The sequence below is a fragment of the Triticum urartu genome, chromosome 4 (assembly GCF_003073215.2).
Source record: "Triticum urartu cultivar G1812 chromosome 4, Tu2.1, whole genome shotgun sequence".
NCBI lineage: Eukaryota > Viridiplantae > Streptophyta > Magnoliopsida > Poales > Poaceae > Triticum > Triticum urartu.
In genome coordinates this window covers 447,186,907-447,203,809 of record NC_053025.1, presented here as the reverse complement: position 1 = coordinate 447,203,809, position 16,903 = coordinate 447,186,907, and the positions used below count along the sequence as shown (strand labels likewise).

Sequence of the window (16,903 nt, the reverse complement as noted above, 5' to 3'; positions counted from 1 at the left end):
CGGTGAAGCAGATCCGGTGCCGTGGACAAGGCCGGCACTGAATGGGCTGTGGTACAGTGGTGGATGAGCATTCTACTTGTTTTAGTGGGGGCGGGAGGGGTAGATGCGGCCGTAGAAGCAGATCTGGCGAGGTGGATGCCACTGGTAGTGAATGGGCTCTGGTACGCTGGTGGATGAGCAGTCTAGGGTTTTGAGAGGGGAGGGGAAGAAAGGCCGATGAATTATGGACGGCGTGATGTAAGATTCTCTGGTGCTGTGGAGTTAGTCATTTTTGCAGGAGGGCGAGAGGAAATGGGGGTGCCGTGTGGTGGAGAGAACCGGAAGTTACCAAAGCAGCCCCGACCTATTATGTAGATGAGGGCGGTATTGTTACTATTGTTCTCCGTGCACCAAGGACAAAAGGAGGATTTCACATGCTAAAGACTAGGTGGCGGAAATTTTAGAAGGAGGCGGTAGATTTTGCCGCTCGTGGGATCGTTCGTATCCAGTTTCAACTAATTTTGGACCGTTCTAGCGGGAAGGTCATGCGAGATTGTGTACACGGGGCACGCGTCAGCAGTTAATAACTGGTGTGAACTCCACCCAAGAAAAAATACAATAACTCGAGATGATGCGCCGATAACTTGGACGTTCACACGGGCGCGGCCAATCGTACGTGTGTAGAGGTGCATTCACATAAAAGGGATCAAACGCTCAGCCTATGTATTTCTCGTGTAAATAGATAATTTAGTGCCATTGGTTATTTACTTTAAACATAATGCATTGATGTGTTAGTGTAGAGGCGCACAAAAAGAAATGGATATTGTAGTCCCACAAAATAAATCGATATTGTAGTCCACTACTTAAAAGTGTTACCTCATATGATTACATAGCCTCCATTTTATAAATTGGGTACCCGTTGAATTCATATATGAATATTACATATATTACTTCATAATAGAACCTTAAATCATCCAAGACTAATGAATTTGAATGTAAGAGTAACAATGGTGCATGTACATGATAGCTACATTAGTGGTTTGAAGAAACATCACTGTAACTTTGGCATGCACAATCGAAAAGGTTTATTTAGATAGAAAAAATGTGATATATGAGTGTCCAATCTTTGTAGCGTTGAATCGATAGTGTACCATTGGCCACGATACAAAGTAGATATTGATTTATGTTCAAGCGATGCACGTCCACGATCGTTAGATAGTGATACGTGAATGAATTGTGCAATCTCTCTGACAGGCATACATATCTCATTTCCCCGTGGGCATCGGAATCACACACGTGCACTTCGTGTATTTCTCTCCCTCCATCAAGGTTAGAATTCGTCTTTCTACCCCGTCCTACAAGTCTGTCACACAGAAACACACACGCTCTCTCTGTCGAACACGCCCACCCCTTTTATTCCGCCCACCCACAACCACTAATGTCTCAAAGGATAATTATGTCTCTCACAAATATGCCTAAGGTTAACTTCAGTTCCAGAACCATATGAATACAAACAATGGGATTCCAGCAAAGGACCTTTTGTTTTGAGATTTAGGCCTCTCTCTCTCTCACACACACACACAAACACACACGCGCGCGCGCGTAGACATTGTTTATCGCTTCATTTTTCCGGCACTTCACTACACCATGCACCAAAATTCCCTACCGGCGTGTGTTGGGAAAAAGTCACCATTGTCGACCAACAATATGTCAGAAAAATTTCTAACGGACTGTGGGTCGGGAAACATCTGTTCAGTTACGCACTATCGGTCGAGAATGGTATAGCATATATCATCAAACAGTCAGTCAGGAAATCCTTTATGGCCCATGGACCATCGGTTGGTAAATAACGCCGACCGACATTCTGAAGCTAACTGGGCCTCGCGCGCGAACGGCCAAATTTTAGCGCTAATAAACGGCCCAACCCGCGAACATTTTCCCCCAAAAACCCAATCTCCTTCGTTCCCCTCGCACGTACAGGACAACCAAATCCCTAGCTCGATCTGTTCGTTCCCCACGCACACCGCCAGTGCTCCCGCCGGTCGATCCCACGCCGTCCCATTGCCGCCCCACGCCGTCCCACCGCCGCCCCATGCCGCCCTCCCTCTGCAGCGCCGCTCCACCGTCGCCCCACGCCGCCCTCCCTCTGCGGCGCCACTCCACCGCCGCCCTCCCTCTGCAGCGCCGCCCCACGCCTTCCTGCCCCATCAACGTCACGCAACGCCGTCCTGTCTCTCCACCGCCGGACCCATGTCCTAGTGCTCTCTCTCTCCGGGCGCCTCTCTCCAACCAGCAGTAGGCATGTGAGCATCTTGGGAAGCGGCAAGCCACCCTCCCTGGACTGACCTCCCCCATCTCCACCGTCCAGCTCTCGAAGACACGCAGCGGCAGCGGCAATGGTCGATGCGGCTGAGGTACAACTCTTCCCTCTCTATCTTTACCTCCCTCCCCCCTCCCCCATCTCTCTAGGCTTTGTTGTGAGAGTGGGATGGTGGGGAACGGGGAGCTCCGGCAGTAGGGAACGGCTACACCTCTTGCTTTTCTTCTCCAGTTTGATGTGTACTGCAGCTAGTCTGATTGTGAGATACTATGTAGGCAGAAAATGTGCTAATCAATGTACAGAGTAGAAGCTTGGTGGTAGCAATATGAACTAATTCTAGAAGTTGAGCTGTTGTGTGCAAAAAAAATTTCCCATTGCAGTTCTGTCCTTTAATTCCACCGTACCGATAGAAAGGAATTTGTAGTCATCGGTATCGAGTTTTCTTGTCTGGATGATCTGAAGACAAATGAAGAAGAGTTTAACTATAAAGTTAATACACAAAAAGAGCGCTGAGGAGCTAAATATTGTCATGCATATGGATTGACCTTGCCAACAGTATGTATTACTTCATTAAAAAGCATCATCTTGACTTTTAGAATCATGTTTCCTTTAAAAGCATGCAACTCGGACATACATCCAAAAAACTGGAGTCTCTGAAAACATACAACTTAACTGACCTGATGTTATACCTAAATCTCAGTAACAAAAATTTTAAACTTGAGTTTCTCTTTTGTTTACTGAAGTAGATTTTGAAGTGAAAGAAAACATGGCAGAGAGCTGTAAATATATAAAGCACTGCATCTCAAAAGTTGTTGTCTACTTGTTCATCTGTCTTGTTTTTTCTACAGGTAACATAGAGGAGCACTGCTGGTAACATTGAGCCGACAAAGAGAAGTTGTAGAATATTTGCTGCAACCACTAGGTGAGTTTCTCTTCCCCACTCAAGTCCAGAGGCCCTCCATATGTGTGGATGTCATGAATATGTAGAGATGCCTCCTCATGTTTGACACTGACTTTTATATTGTCTAATTATTTTGGTTATTAGGATTCTTGCTGCCAACGACTCAGCTTCCAGCAGCGGTGCAGCGATCCCTCTCCCGTGCTTGTCGCTGCATCCTCCACCAGTTGGTGAGTCAACCACAGCTTTGATCCATTTTATTTATGGTGGTATCTGCCTTTACTGTGCGTACTACCATTGAATTGGTTCTATGATTCTTCGTTTCTTTTCTGCGCCAATTTATTTACAGTACTTAAATTGATTCCTTGCATTCTCTGGTTTTGATATTATTCGTTCAGGATTTAGTGTTGACTTGGTAGTAACCAATTGTGAAGCTAAGATGCCATGGATAAAGGTTGGATGGATGCGTCTAGGTATAACGCCGCATATATATTTTGTTTTGCTTATATGATGAAACTATATATAACACACTACACATGTACACTTGCATGTAGGCATACAGAGAAGTACTTACAAGGGCTCGCCAAATTCCTAGGCTATGCATTTAATAAATCATCGGTTGAGAATAAAATCTTATGTCCTTGCAAAAACTGTGTGAACTCGTACTGGAGAGAAGAGTCTGAAGTCCGTGAGCACCTAGTATGCGAGGGATTTGTAGATGGCTACAAATAGTGGATGTTTCATGGAGAACGTGTCTCTTCTTCTTCCATTCCTCCAAATCTAGATGAGGGTGACAACAAGGATGAGGGCGATGATATATCTGATTTGCTAAGAGATCTTGCTCCTGGTTTGGATAAAGGGGGAGATCTTGAAGATGATTGTGGTTTAGATCAGGATGATTCTTTTCTAGAATCTCTCCACAAACTTGGAGCTGATTCTAGACAAGAGCTATATCCAGGCTATAAGAATTTCTCAAAGCTTCGTTTCCTAGTGAGGCTTCTTCACACCAAACTGCTTGGATGGTGGTCTAATAGAAGTTTTGATCTGCTGTTAGATCTACTACAAGATGCTTACCCTCAGTCCGCAATACCCAAAAACTCCAATGAAGCTAAAAAACTAGTCAAATGCCTAGGACTTGGGTATGTTAATATCCATGCATGTGAAAATGATTGCATTCTATTTTGGAAGAACAATGCCAATGCCAATTCATGCCCAGAATGTAAGGCTTCAAGATGGAAATCTAAAAGGAAGAGTGCAGATGGGAAACGTGTCCACAAGGTTCCTAAGAAGGTTCTTCGTTACTTCCCAATAAAGAAGAGGCTTCAAAGGTTGTTTGTGTGTTCCAGAACTGCGGCTCTCACAAGATGGCATGCAGAAGAGCGCACACAAGATGGCTTGATTAGGCATCCTAAAGATTCCCTCCTTTGGAAAGATTTTGATGAAAAAATAAATATTTTGCAAAAGATAGCAGAAATCTTAAGCTTGTAGTATGTGCCGATGGTTTTAATCCGTTTAGATCCATGAATCTCAGCTATAGCATTTGGCCAGTATTATTGATTCCTTATAACTTTCCACCCTGGATGATTATGAAGCAATCAAATTTTATCCTATCACTGTTGATTCCTGGCAGAAATTCTCCTAGTAGTGATATTGATGTCTATCTTGAGCCACTAGTTGATGATATGGTAGATATGTTTCTTGATGGTGTTAGGACCTATGATGCTTCAACCGGAGAGTATTTTCAGTTGCATGCTGCCATAATATGCACAATTACGGATAAATCGGGTCTTGGGTCTTTGGTTGCCTGTGCTTCCTCTGGAGAAGGAGCTTGCCCTGAATGCCACTCTCAATTATGTTCTCTTAGGCTAAAAAATGGTAGCAAGACTTGCTATATGGGGCATCGCAGGTTCTTACATGCAGATCACCCCTTGAGGTATGATACACGCACATTTGGTGACATAGAACATGGGACAGCACCCCTTCCACTTTCCGGTAGGCAAATCTTAGAGCTGACAGAAAATATGCAAACCAAGTTTGGGAAGGATCCTATAACGAAGAAGCCTAGAACTAAGAAATGCAAGAAAGGGGATCCGCTGGTCATTTGGAAAAGAAAGTCTATAAACTACCATATTGGAAGGATTTGAAGATGCATCATAACTTTGATATCATGCACATAGAAAAAAATGTGTGTGAGAACATAGTTAACACTTTGTTGGCAGTCAATGGAAAAACCAAGGATAATATTAATTCTCGATATGACCTTCAAGCACTCAATATTAGAAAGGATCTTCAACCTATTGATCTTGATGATGATGAAGTTTTTTTTCCTCCGGCACCTTACACTATGGAATCTGATCAGCAGAGGGCATTTTGCAAAGTATTTAAAAATGCCATGTTTCCTAATGGTTATGCATCTGACATACGCCGCAATGTGCATGTTAAGGAGAAAAAGATAACTGGGCTAAAGAGCCATGACAACCATGTCCTTTTGCAAGACTTGCTGCCACTTGCAGTGAGAAGAACATTACCAGAAAGAGTGAGTGCGGTACTGATTCATGTGAGCAGATTTTTCAAGCGAATGTACTCATAGGTTATTCGCATAAGTGACATGCAAAGGTTGCAGGATGAAATAGCTGAGACCTTGAGCCTTCTTGAGGCCATATTCCTCCCATCATTTTTCGATATTATGGTGCATTTGATGGTTCATCTTCCAGCACAAGCAATGATAGCTGGTCCAGTACATTTTCGCAGCATGTGGGCTATAGAGAGGTATATAGGAAAGCTCAAGGGACATGTCCACACCAGAAGTCATGTGGAAGGATCAATTGCAGAGGGCTATTTGTTTGATGAGAGCTTGACATTTTGCTCACACTATTTGGATGATGAGAGTCGGTTGAATTGAGCTAGGAATGATGGAGGTTTGGATATGGAAGTTGATGATACAACTCCTTTCTTCCACAACATTGGTCGAGGGCTGGCTGGCAAGTGCATGGTGATGTTAGATAACAAAACTTGGTTGCAAGCCCACAGATATGTCTTGTTCAATTATGACAACATAGAACCATACCTAGAGTAAGATATCCCTACTATGTATTGCTATTAGGTTATTTCTCTCCTCCTTGTCAATTGATAAATATAACCTATATGCAGCAAACATATGGATTACCTTTCTTCTATTGGTGTTCGAAGTCATCAAGAAGTCAAGCGTGTGCATTACGAGACATTTCATGAGTGGTTTAAATTGCACGTAAGTGGGCATGTGACTGTCAACCTATAAGACATATAATTCCATCCCATTGTAGAGTAACAATAGCATTTCATAATCACAGGTGGCAGAAATGGGAGATGAAGCACCTCATGAGATAAAAATATTAGCTAAAGAGCCAAACTTGGTTGCTATGAAGTATAGTAGCTACACTATAAATGGGGTAGACTTTCATACATAATAATATGATGAGGGCCGCTCATTTCAGAGTAGTGGAGTAGCTCTTGTTGCACAAACCACATCCTTTGCAAAAGGAAAAGGTGACAATATTAATGTAAGAAACAAGACCTATTATGGCATTATAAAGGAAATTCTTGAGTTGAATTATCAACATGAAGGGAAAGTAGTGTTGTTCAAATGTGACTGGGTTGATAATCGTGTAGAAGATGAATGGGTGCAAACTGATCAGTTTGGAATCACTTCTGTGAATTTCAAGCATTTGTTCAATACCGGTGAGAAAATATCAGACGAGCCCTTCATATTAGCCACACAAGCAACTCAAGTTTACTATGTTGAAGATCCCATTGATGCTAAGTGGTCTACTGGTGTTCCATCATTATATGACATAGAAGAATCTAAAGATGACAACGGTAATGTTTTACGTGTGACGTTGCCTGATCCATGTACTGCTATACGTGTGAGTGTTGCGGATGGATGCATTGGTTCTGCTAGGACAGATATAGATGGACTAGTTCTTAAAGCAAGTGATATTGAAAAAAAGTAAGTGTTGTGTATGATCCTCTAATGTTTTGTATTTTCAGCGATGTACTCACATAGTGTGTCTTTTGCAGGAGGAAAAATGGCAAGCGCAAACGGAAGAGCTAAAGATGGTGGGGTCACAGAGGAACAACTGAAAGCGGTAGAGTATGAACTACTGAGAAGCAAGACCATTGAACAGAATGATAAACGGCTAGCAACGGTACGAGCAACAAGAGCTTCTATGCAGGAAGATATGGTAGCGAACCAAGCCCCCCAAAATAAAAGAAAGGTATGTAGCTTCCATCACATTCATGTTCTACCTGAAGGAAGCAAATGTAGCTTGCAACACTAACCTATATATCTATGCAGGCACCCTCCAGCGCACCTGTAAGCGTGAATGAAGGACGTGTTTTGAGGTCTAGGGTATCAAAAGATCAAGATCATGTTGATCCTGAGCATCAGCCTTCCAAAGGTAGCCTAATGTCACATGCTAGAATTGTTCATATTCTAACCTAATGTCACTTGCTAGAATTGTTGTATGACTATGTTAATTTTCTTGCATGAAGAGATTACTCATGAGCTTGATGGTGATGGTAGTCAAAAGAAAGGTGGAAGAAAAATTACTTGAAAGGCTAACATATATGCAAGGCTGAATCAACCCAAAATCCATATTCCACTTAATGGGGATGGCCAGCCTGTTGGGCCAGATGCAACCGAATTTGCCAATTTCATTGGTACTTTGGTGAGGAATCATATACCACCTGCAGAGTTAGATTGGCGAGATGTTGATGTAGAGAAAAAGTTGTTAGTGTGGGAGACCTTGAAGGTAGAAATGAGCATAATTTATAACTTACACACTCTTTTTTAAAGCCATCTAACTGAGTGTCCTGTTTTCTCTCATTTTAATAGGCATTTTATGAGCTGGACTCAACTGCTTTGAGCTTTGTTATCGACACTTCACACATAAAATGGAAGGATTGGAAGTCAGATTTAAAGAGGTACAAGTTTGATGCTGCACTCACTGATGCACAACTTATGAAAAGACGTGACAACAGAATTAGTGAAGCTGACTGGAAGACCCTTATTACTTATTGGAGATCTTCGGCATTTGAAGTAAGTCATCCTGCTAATCAAAACTGTAGTATATCTTTGCAGCACACTTTGTCCTGGACATAGATAAACAAATATGCATGTAATGATTCTCAAAACACAAACAATATGTGTGATAAATCTCCTTTACTTTTTGCTTGTAGTCTCGTAGTTCTATCGCCAAAAAGAATTGTGCCAATGCAGTACCTCATACATCTGGCAAAAAGAGTCATGCCCGTGTTGCCAATGAAATGGTAAAAAAAATTACCCCAATTATAAATGATATGCCACTGTGATTCAGTGACTAATGCATATTGAAATAAATAAATGATTGTAGGCTGTCAAACTTGGGCATGATCCTTGGAGAGATGAAGTTTATATCGAAACACATACATGCAAGAAAGGGGAAAGGAAAGGGAGTTATGTGCCGCAGGCAGAAACAACAATTGTAAGTCTCTTTTGCCATGCTTTTTCAATATTGCTCAGAAATTGTAGAAGTAGAATTTACAGAGCTCGTAAATGTCATTTTGTAGAATGAACTCATAGAGAATGCTGAAAAGCACCCTGAATGGAAGGAAAAGAGCATTCAAGAAGGTGATCTGTTTGCACGCGTATGTGGAATGAAGGAGCCCAGGGGTCGTGTCTGTGTGTTAGGTCTAGGTCCAACACCTCAAGATTTGGGCACACCGGGTACACGGGGTAAATTGAGCACAAGAGTTCTAGTTGAAATGCAAGGGCGTCGAGAAGATGAAAATCGCTATAACATGCTCCAGGGGCATGTGCAACAAATGGAAGAAAGAATGAACCGAATGGAATTGATGTTAGCTTCACAAGGAAGGCATAATCTGGAAACTCCTAGCTCGTAGCATGGTTCCAATTCTCGACAAGTAATGAACTATTTCCACATCCTTTCAATGCATCATTAATCCATCTTGCATGCACTAACTCTATTTCCATATTGTTGTCTGGTAGAACTTCGGAGCTGAAGCTGAGGAACATAATGACGCTGAAGAAGATGTTGAACAGGATGATGAAGAGCCATTTGTTCAAAGAAGAGTTGTTGCAAAGCCCCCTGCAAGAAGCTCATCAACCTATGAAGATGAAAGCCTTGTAATCTTCACATCCTTACCTATATGTTTAAATTCTGTTTTGTTTTCATGTTTCTAAAATAATCATTGATTCAGATTGGTATGGATGTGCTTCTATATGCATGGACTGGTCCTGAAACTCCTGTTGCCAAGGCAACGATTATCTCAGTTGACCCAGACACTATTGTGGGCGGAGAGACCCTTGGACCAGGAACTTATGAGGTTCTTGTCAATGTTGCTATTAGAAGAGATGCTACGGTGCCTTATGAATATGACGATTTACAAATTATTGCTGATGCTGTCACAAGGTCCATTGCATGGCCATCTAGCAAGGTAATCACCAACAATATGTCTTTTGTCCACTTATCTCAAATTGTTTGATATGTGATACTGACTCATGATCACTTTGCTAGATGAAACCCTATAAACCAGGGGCATCTTCCTCATCCCGCCGCTAAGGTATTTTTGAATCCCGAGCTAGTATTTATTTTTGAGCTACAAAACCAGGGACGAAATGAACTTAACCAGAACCTTGTATCTTCTTCTTCTTACATGGTGATGGTCTATAATTGTTTTGGTTATTCTCTTCATCTAAAGTTTGGCTAAGTTAATGTACAGTTCCTAGCTTACATGGTTTAGCAGAATTAGAAGGAAATAATAATGTTATGCAAAAGTTGGCTTTGGTACAGTTCTACTTGCCACATGCCTAGAGGAGCTGGCTGGCACAAATTTCTAGTTGCTCTCTAGCACCAACCAAACTAGCCTGTAGTGCTCTGCACGGTAAAGCATGTCTTTTGAACTAAAACTGGGAGTCTGGACATGCTAAAATGTTGCCTTATGTCTAGATGATTTAAATTTAACTTAACTCTGTTGCCTTGTGTTTCTCCCAGTACACCTCTGTATTGCTCCTATTTCCTGAAACATACTACATGGTCACGTTGCATCAATGCTTTATTATGTCAAATGCAACAGAGATCTAATTAGCACATGTTGTGGCATTATTCTTAACTTGCCCTATTTTTTGTAACACTAAAATCCCCCAGTTTTTTTATTGCCAATTGCCATAGTGCTTTATAAAATTATCATTATTGCCATTGTCTCTGAATGCATGCTCATCAGGGACATTTTTATTCTTTGTAGGAAAGACATACAAAAGGGCCAGGAAGTAACCAGGAAGATGCCAGTTTGCATCAGCTACATATTTTCTGTAATGGAGCAAAAACAATGTGTCTTTTAGGTCTCATTATGTAAACCTATATGGCATCTTGTCATCTGGGTATTTATCTTGTCATCTGGGTATTTTGTGTAATAGAGAAAACAATGAATCTCGGACATGCACCTATCATTTTGTAAACCTATCGGGCGATTCGGTCACAAAACCATAAATGTTTCCTTCACTCTTGAGAAGTAATTATTATGTTATTCTTCTTTGGTCATGATTTACTATTTTCAAAGCACATGCAAGTTACTGTAATTTGACTGATATCATGTAGTACTGAGATATGCGACTTGATTGACATTGTATTGTGTAAGACAGATGGGAAATCAAGGGTTTAAATATTGCTCAGCTAAACAAAATGTTGATAAATTGTTGGTCGGCAAAATAGAACATCGTCTCATTGTTGGTCGGCAAAGGGTCATGCTAGTACCAATGGAAAGTTGGTCGGCAAAAAGGATAGCATCGCACAGTTGGTCGGGAAAGTTTCAGGACAAGGACAACAGAAAGTCGGTCGGCAAATATTATACTATCAAACAGTCGGTCGGGAAAACTTAAACAGCAACGCCAACTGAAAATTGGTCGGCAAACATGTTACCATCGGGTAGTCGGTCGGGAAAGATTCCGAGTAGGGCCATCAGAAAGCCGGTCGGCAATTCTCTTTATAGGCGTCCAACTGTCGGTTGGGAAAGATATGTCGGTCGGGAAAATGCTTTCCCGTCTGGGTTTTCCCCAACAAACGTTGTCGGTCGGCAATACTCTTTCCCGACCGAGTGTATGTCGTCAGACCTTGTTTTCCCAACCAACTTGTTTGTTACGGATGTGGTGCTGTGGTGTAGTGCTTGCATGCACATCGTTTGTTTTTCTTTGTGATGCTTTAAGTATGCCTCGCACACATCCTATCTACCTATCCCTTAATATATATATGTGTCACACAAACTCCTTCTCCCTACTAGCAAGATGCACATGCGTTGCACGGAACATCAAGATGCATTTGTATGAGTAGTTTATCTTGTGGGAGAAACGGATGAATGAGGGAATGCCTTATTTGCAAATGTAGAGAGGGGTGTGGCTATATTTTTGCGAAATTGCCATAGTTTCCTTCCTATCCATCAGATATAAATCGGATGGCCTGTATCGCAGGATGGCAGGAACACCATCATCACCAACTCTGTTTTTTATAAGAGTAGAGATATGTAAGTGTCACAGCTGCCCCCCACCCACCCACACACACACACTTCCCGACACCGAAGGAGTAGGGTGACACCTCAATCTTGATACTAATCTATCGACTGGCTTCTCTCTCAAACACACACACACACACACTACCCGACACTGAAGGAGTAGGGTGGCACCTCGATCTTGATAGTAATCTGTCTACTCTTTCAAACACACATGCTCACTAGTTGTGGCTCTATGCATCTCACGCACACTCTCAATACGTCTTTCTCTCCCTCCCCCTCCCTACCCCCACCCCAACCCCAACAATGACAGCAGAAAGGTGACAACTCGATCTGATCTTAATCTGTCAATTGATTTCTCTCTCAAACATTGTGTCTCTGTGCCTCGCTCAGACACACTTGATACGTCTTTTTCTCCATATCCCCCTCGATATGTAGACTTCTCGCACGCTCACAGCTGTAGTGACGATGACGCTGAACCCAATGTGCTTTGTTTTTACCGGCCTCATGTGATAGTTTTCACCCTGTTTTCTGTTAATTAATAAGGCAACCTTTTCATTGTTACTACTAGTGAATCTGAAATCATTCAGGGCAGACATAAAATATATCAATTCAACCCAATTATCGCAGTAACTATTTTAAAAGAAACTAGCTAGATGCCCGTGCGTTGCACGGAATATCAAGCTGCATTTGTGTGAGTAGTTTATCTTGTGAGGGACTATCAAGATGCCCATGCGTTGCACAGAACATCAAGATGCATTTATATGAGTAGTTTATCTTGTGAGCAAAAAGGATGAACGAGGGAAGGCCTTATTTGCAAATGTGGAGAGGGGTGTGGGTATCTTTTTGCATAATTGCCATAGTTTCCTTCCTATTCGTCAGATATAAATCGGACAGCCTATATTGCAGGATGGCAGGCACACCATCATCACCAACTCTGTTTTTATCTCTACTCCTATAAAATACTTAGTTGGTGATGACGGTGTGTCTGCCATCCGTCATTTCTGACCATCATATCTACATCTAACGACTATGATGTAAGTCGTGGCTTTTTGCAACAAGACCCCACTTCTCCGCTCCAATTTGCAGAAACCCCTTAGTATATTGAAACCAACAACATCCCTCCCCCACCTCATCAAAACATCCACAAGTAATATATTTTGAGTGAAACCTAATACGAGTATATTTTTAGTGATATATACACCAAACTAGAGTGTTTTTCTTTCAAGTTTGTGAACATGTATTATTATATTTTGGATCTATTGCAACGCACGGGCACATTGCTAGTAAGAGTAGAGAAAAGGATGTACGAGGGAAGGCCTTATTTGCAAACGTGGAGAGGGGTGTGGGTATCTTTTTGCAAAATTGTCATAGTTTCCTTCCTATCCGTTAGATATAAATCCGACGGCCTATATTGCAGGATGGCACGCACACCATCATCACCAACTCTGTTTTCTACTCCCTCCGTTCCTAAATATTTATCTTTTTAGAGATTTCAATAAGTGACTACATACAGAGCAAAATGAGTGAATCCACATTCTAAAATATGTCTACACATAGTATGTGGTAGTCCATTTGAAATCTGAAAAAGACAAATATTTAGGAACGGATGTAGTATAAGAGTAGACATGGAGATATATCTCCAGCATGGTCTAAAACAAAAATGTGCTGGACTGGTTAGCGCCGGATGCTCGCAACGCGATGACCTGAGTTCAAATTCTGTCTTTAACTTTAGATTTTTATATTATATATTACTTATTTAATATATGCTTCTTTCGCTACTGTACTGATAGTGGAACCCACAGAGTACTTAGATTACAATATTAAGGATGGACTTGTTTCTTTTTAACTTTCTGTACGAAGTTCTAGCCACCCTACAAGTCACGTGTACACTGCACATGCAATTAACTTTTTATAGAGGGAGAATCATACACGCAATTAACTCAAATGGATTGGATGTGACTCTATTATTTCCAGCATAAGAGCATCTCCAATGGCAGCCAGCAAATTTCCTCCCGCTTCCTTCCGCGGAGGACCACATCAAACGCCATCAGCATACATTTTCACAACTCTAACCAACCAGATGAAATTCGTGCAAACATGGACTGGTTTCATATAAGCATGATGGATTTCATTACATTTACATGAACTAAGCAGTGCTAATCCGGCTCTCTTGGTATAATTAGTACTCCCTTCGTCCGGAAATACTTGTCCTTGAAATGGATGCATCTATACTTATTTTAGTTATAGATACATCCAATTTATCCATTATTAGAACAAATATTTCCCGCCAGCCGGAGAGGGAGTACCTAATCTAAATGGCTGCCCGCGGATCCCTTTGTCTTCCTCATGTCCGGCAGACACTTGAGGGGTCGACGAAGGTCCTCGGAAGAGACGAAGCAGCAAAGAAACCACCTGAATGCGCAGTCGTCGCCTCGGCGGTGGCCTTCATGGGACCCAAGTGGCGGCGTCCTCCCATATTCTACTTCTCCTTGATGATGGCGGCGGACACGGAGAAGCTGGCCACTGACTCATCGCTGTCCATGCACCCAGAATCTGTCCCTGCCTACATGGCGTTGCCGCAGGCACGGGAGGCGCGGCCGCAGGCACGGGAGGCGCATGCCCACAGACACGGGAGGCGCGGCCATCGCAGACACTGGTGGCGCGATACGACGCGGCAGCGACGATGCCTATACCTGCGTGGAGCAACTTGCTAGTCCTCATCGAGCTGAACTGGAGCAACGAGTTGCTAAACCACGCGCTAGATTGGGGCGGCAACTGGCTCAGTCGGGCCAAGCGAGGTTGATGAAGCACAGAGCGGCCTCGTCCATATCTGGAGGGATCGGCGGGCCACCCAGCCGGGTAGTATGCAGGAGAACGGCTCCTCGGAAGCCATCAGAAGAGTGGAGAAAATGGTGAAGGAGGAGATGGGGGAGCGGCGGAGGGGTGCGATTCTTGCCCGTTTTCTGTCTGGCCTCATTTAAATAGAGGGTGGACGGTAGGAGATTGGCGGGCGTCTGGCCTCGTTTATACTGAGGGCGGACGGGAGGAGCTCGGCCAGTGTTGCATTTAATTCAGGCCCGCTCATGAACATACGTCTGGCGGGAGTAGGTTTCTCGGTTTGCATGTGGGTTTAACGAAGGGGTTTGATGGAAGCGAGGAGGCATGTTTAGCCGGGCGTGCAGAGGGCGGCGTAGTACTATTCGATTTGACAGCGGGTGGCGCAGTTCCTGATACGGCTTTAATGCAGACGAGGGAGGTGTAGCGGTTCCCGAAATGTTGAACGGCCAATGATGCATCCTCCTTCAATTAGCATCGTGCGTGCATGATGGAAGTAATGGGAGGAAGACCAGGAAAAGAGGCTGCATGATGTGAATGCAACGCAGTTTGCACTCATATAAAGGCGCCCCTCGATTCCAATGCACCTGCCACATCGTACGCACCTAAGCATTTACCTAAGCACCTACACTAAGCGCAAAAGTGCTCACTCCAGACCCATGGCGGCGATGCGCACGAGCGGCAAGGGGCTGTGCCAGATGGTCCACGATGCCGGCCTGCGGCATGGCGCTGAGGATCGTCTCCAGATGGTGTTCGCGACCGGCTGGTGGATGGCCGCCGTCAACGCCAACTACGAATCTCAGTTGGACCACATGATCGTTGCCACCACCAACAAGTTCACGGTCCTCAAGAATCTCGGGGAAGACATCGCCGTACTCCTCCAGCCCGCGCGCCCGGGCTCCTCATCGCCTGCCACCCTAATTGGCCTCCATGGCCGGAACCTCTTTCAAGCACTGATGGCCCTGCGACTGCCCGCCGACTCCACGAGGAATGTCCACCTGCAGGTCGCGTTCGCCGCGAGGCGCCTCGCCCTGCAAGAATTCTTCGACCTACACATCCACATGTATGTGCAAATCGTGTACATAGGTATCTACAAGGCCATTGAGGATGCTACGGCATTGGCCTTCCTCAACCGGCTGGAAGCCTTGGATGCCTTTGCTAAGAAGCACCTTGACCTCGCCACAAAAGCAACCGCTCCTTAGCCGTCGGTCTGTGGCCCGGCGCCCTAGTTGAGGAGGAGGAGGTTGTACGTTGATGGATGCATCTTTATTGTTGCCTGATGTAACCACCACTACGATCGCATCATCGTGGCCTTAATTCTTATTGAGCTATTGCATTCTCGTTCCAGTCAATACCAACATGTGCGATCCCTTTCCTTAATTTTATGCATCACTGTAACTAGTAATCCATCCGTCAATTTATAAGTTGTGCTTACCTTTTCCATCAACTTTGTGCAATGCACGGGCATGTTGCTAGAAACACTAGAACATGTCGGACCGCATGTGACCAAACCGATGATGCGCCAACCTAGCTAATACGTACCCTGCTTATCTGGCGGAAATAGCCCCGCCCTAGCATTTCCAATCGTTATTTGTATCTATCGATCATGCCAAGGAGTAGAACCAAATGTTACAATTTATACATTTTTCTCTACTGCTACTCCTATAAAAGACTCAGTTGGTGATGGTGGTGTGTCTGCCATCCATCATTTTTGACCATTAGATCTGCATCTAATGGCTGTGAGGTAAGTTGGGGCATTTTTGCAACAATAGCCCACTTCTCTGCTCCAATTTGCAGAAAACCCCTTTATTATCTTGAAAGCAACCACATCCCTCCCTCACCTCATAAAAACAGCCTGAGAAATATATTTTGAGTGAAAAGTAATATACTAGGAGTATATCAAAACAAGAGTGATTTCTTTCAAGTTTGTGAACAAGTACTACTATTCTACTACTTTGGATCCATCGTAATGCACGAGCACATTGCCAGTAAAAGGAAAAGGCCTGCCGCGTTCGCGTCGCACCCCCACACGCCCGAGAATCAGGAGTACTCCATGGCCCATCTGGCACGCCACATAGCTAGGGAAGGCGTGTTTCCTAGCATTTTCACTTTCATGTGGGACCGCCGTTGAGAAAACTGACTATTGGCAAACTGCACCCCACCCGCCGCCAGGTTGGAAAACAGAAACGAGGGGAAGATCTAGCTATAGCACGAAAGCCAAGAAATTTGGTGTCTGACGGGGCTCGTTGATACAGTGTTATTTATTCAGAACTAGCAAGATGCCCATGCGTTGCACGGAAAATCAAGATGCATTTGTATGAGTAGTTTAT

At 43.6% G+C, this 16,903-nt stretch overlaps 2 long non-coding RNA genes across 2 annotated transcripts; both read left to right on the top strand.

Annotated features, from left to right (window-relative positions):
* The first annotated feature begins 2,214 nt into the window (after window positions 1–2,214).
* LOC125553926 lies at window positions 2,215–3,392 on the top strand. The gene is made up of 3 exons (XR_007304267.1): window positions 2,215–2,393; window positions 3,148–3,221; window positions 3,345–3,392. It is a non-coding gene; the product is annotated as an uncharacterized LOC125553926 (long non-coding RNA).
* Window positions 3,393–7,528: 4,136 nt separating this feature from the next.
* Window positions 7,529–8,177, top strand: LOC125553925. Its single transcript, XR_007304266.1, has 3 exons — window positions 7,529–7,633; window positions 7,728–7,987; window positions 8,071–8,177. It is a non-coding gene; the product is annotated as an uncharacterized LOC125553925 (long non-coding RNA).
* The last annotated feature ends 8,726 nt before the right edge of the window (window positions 8,178–16,903 follow it).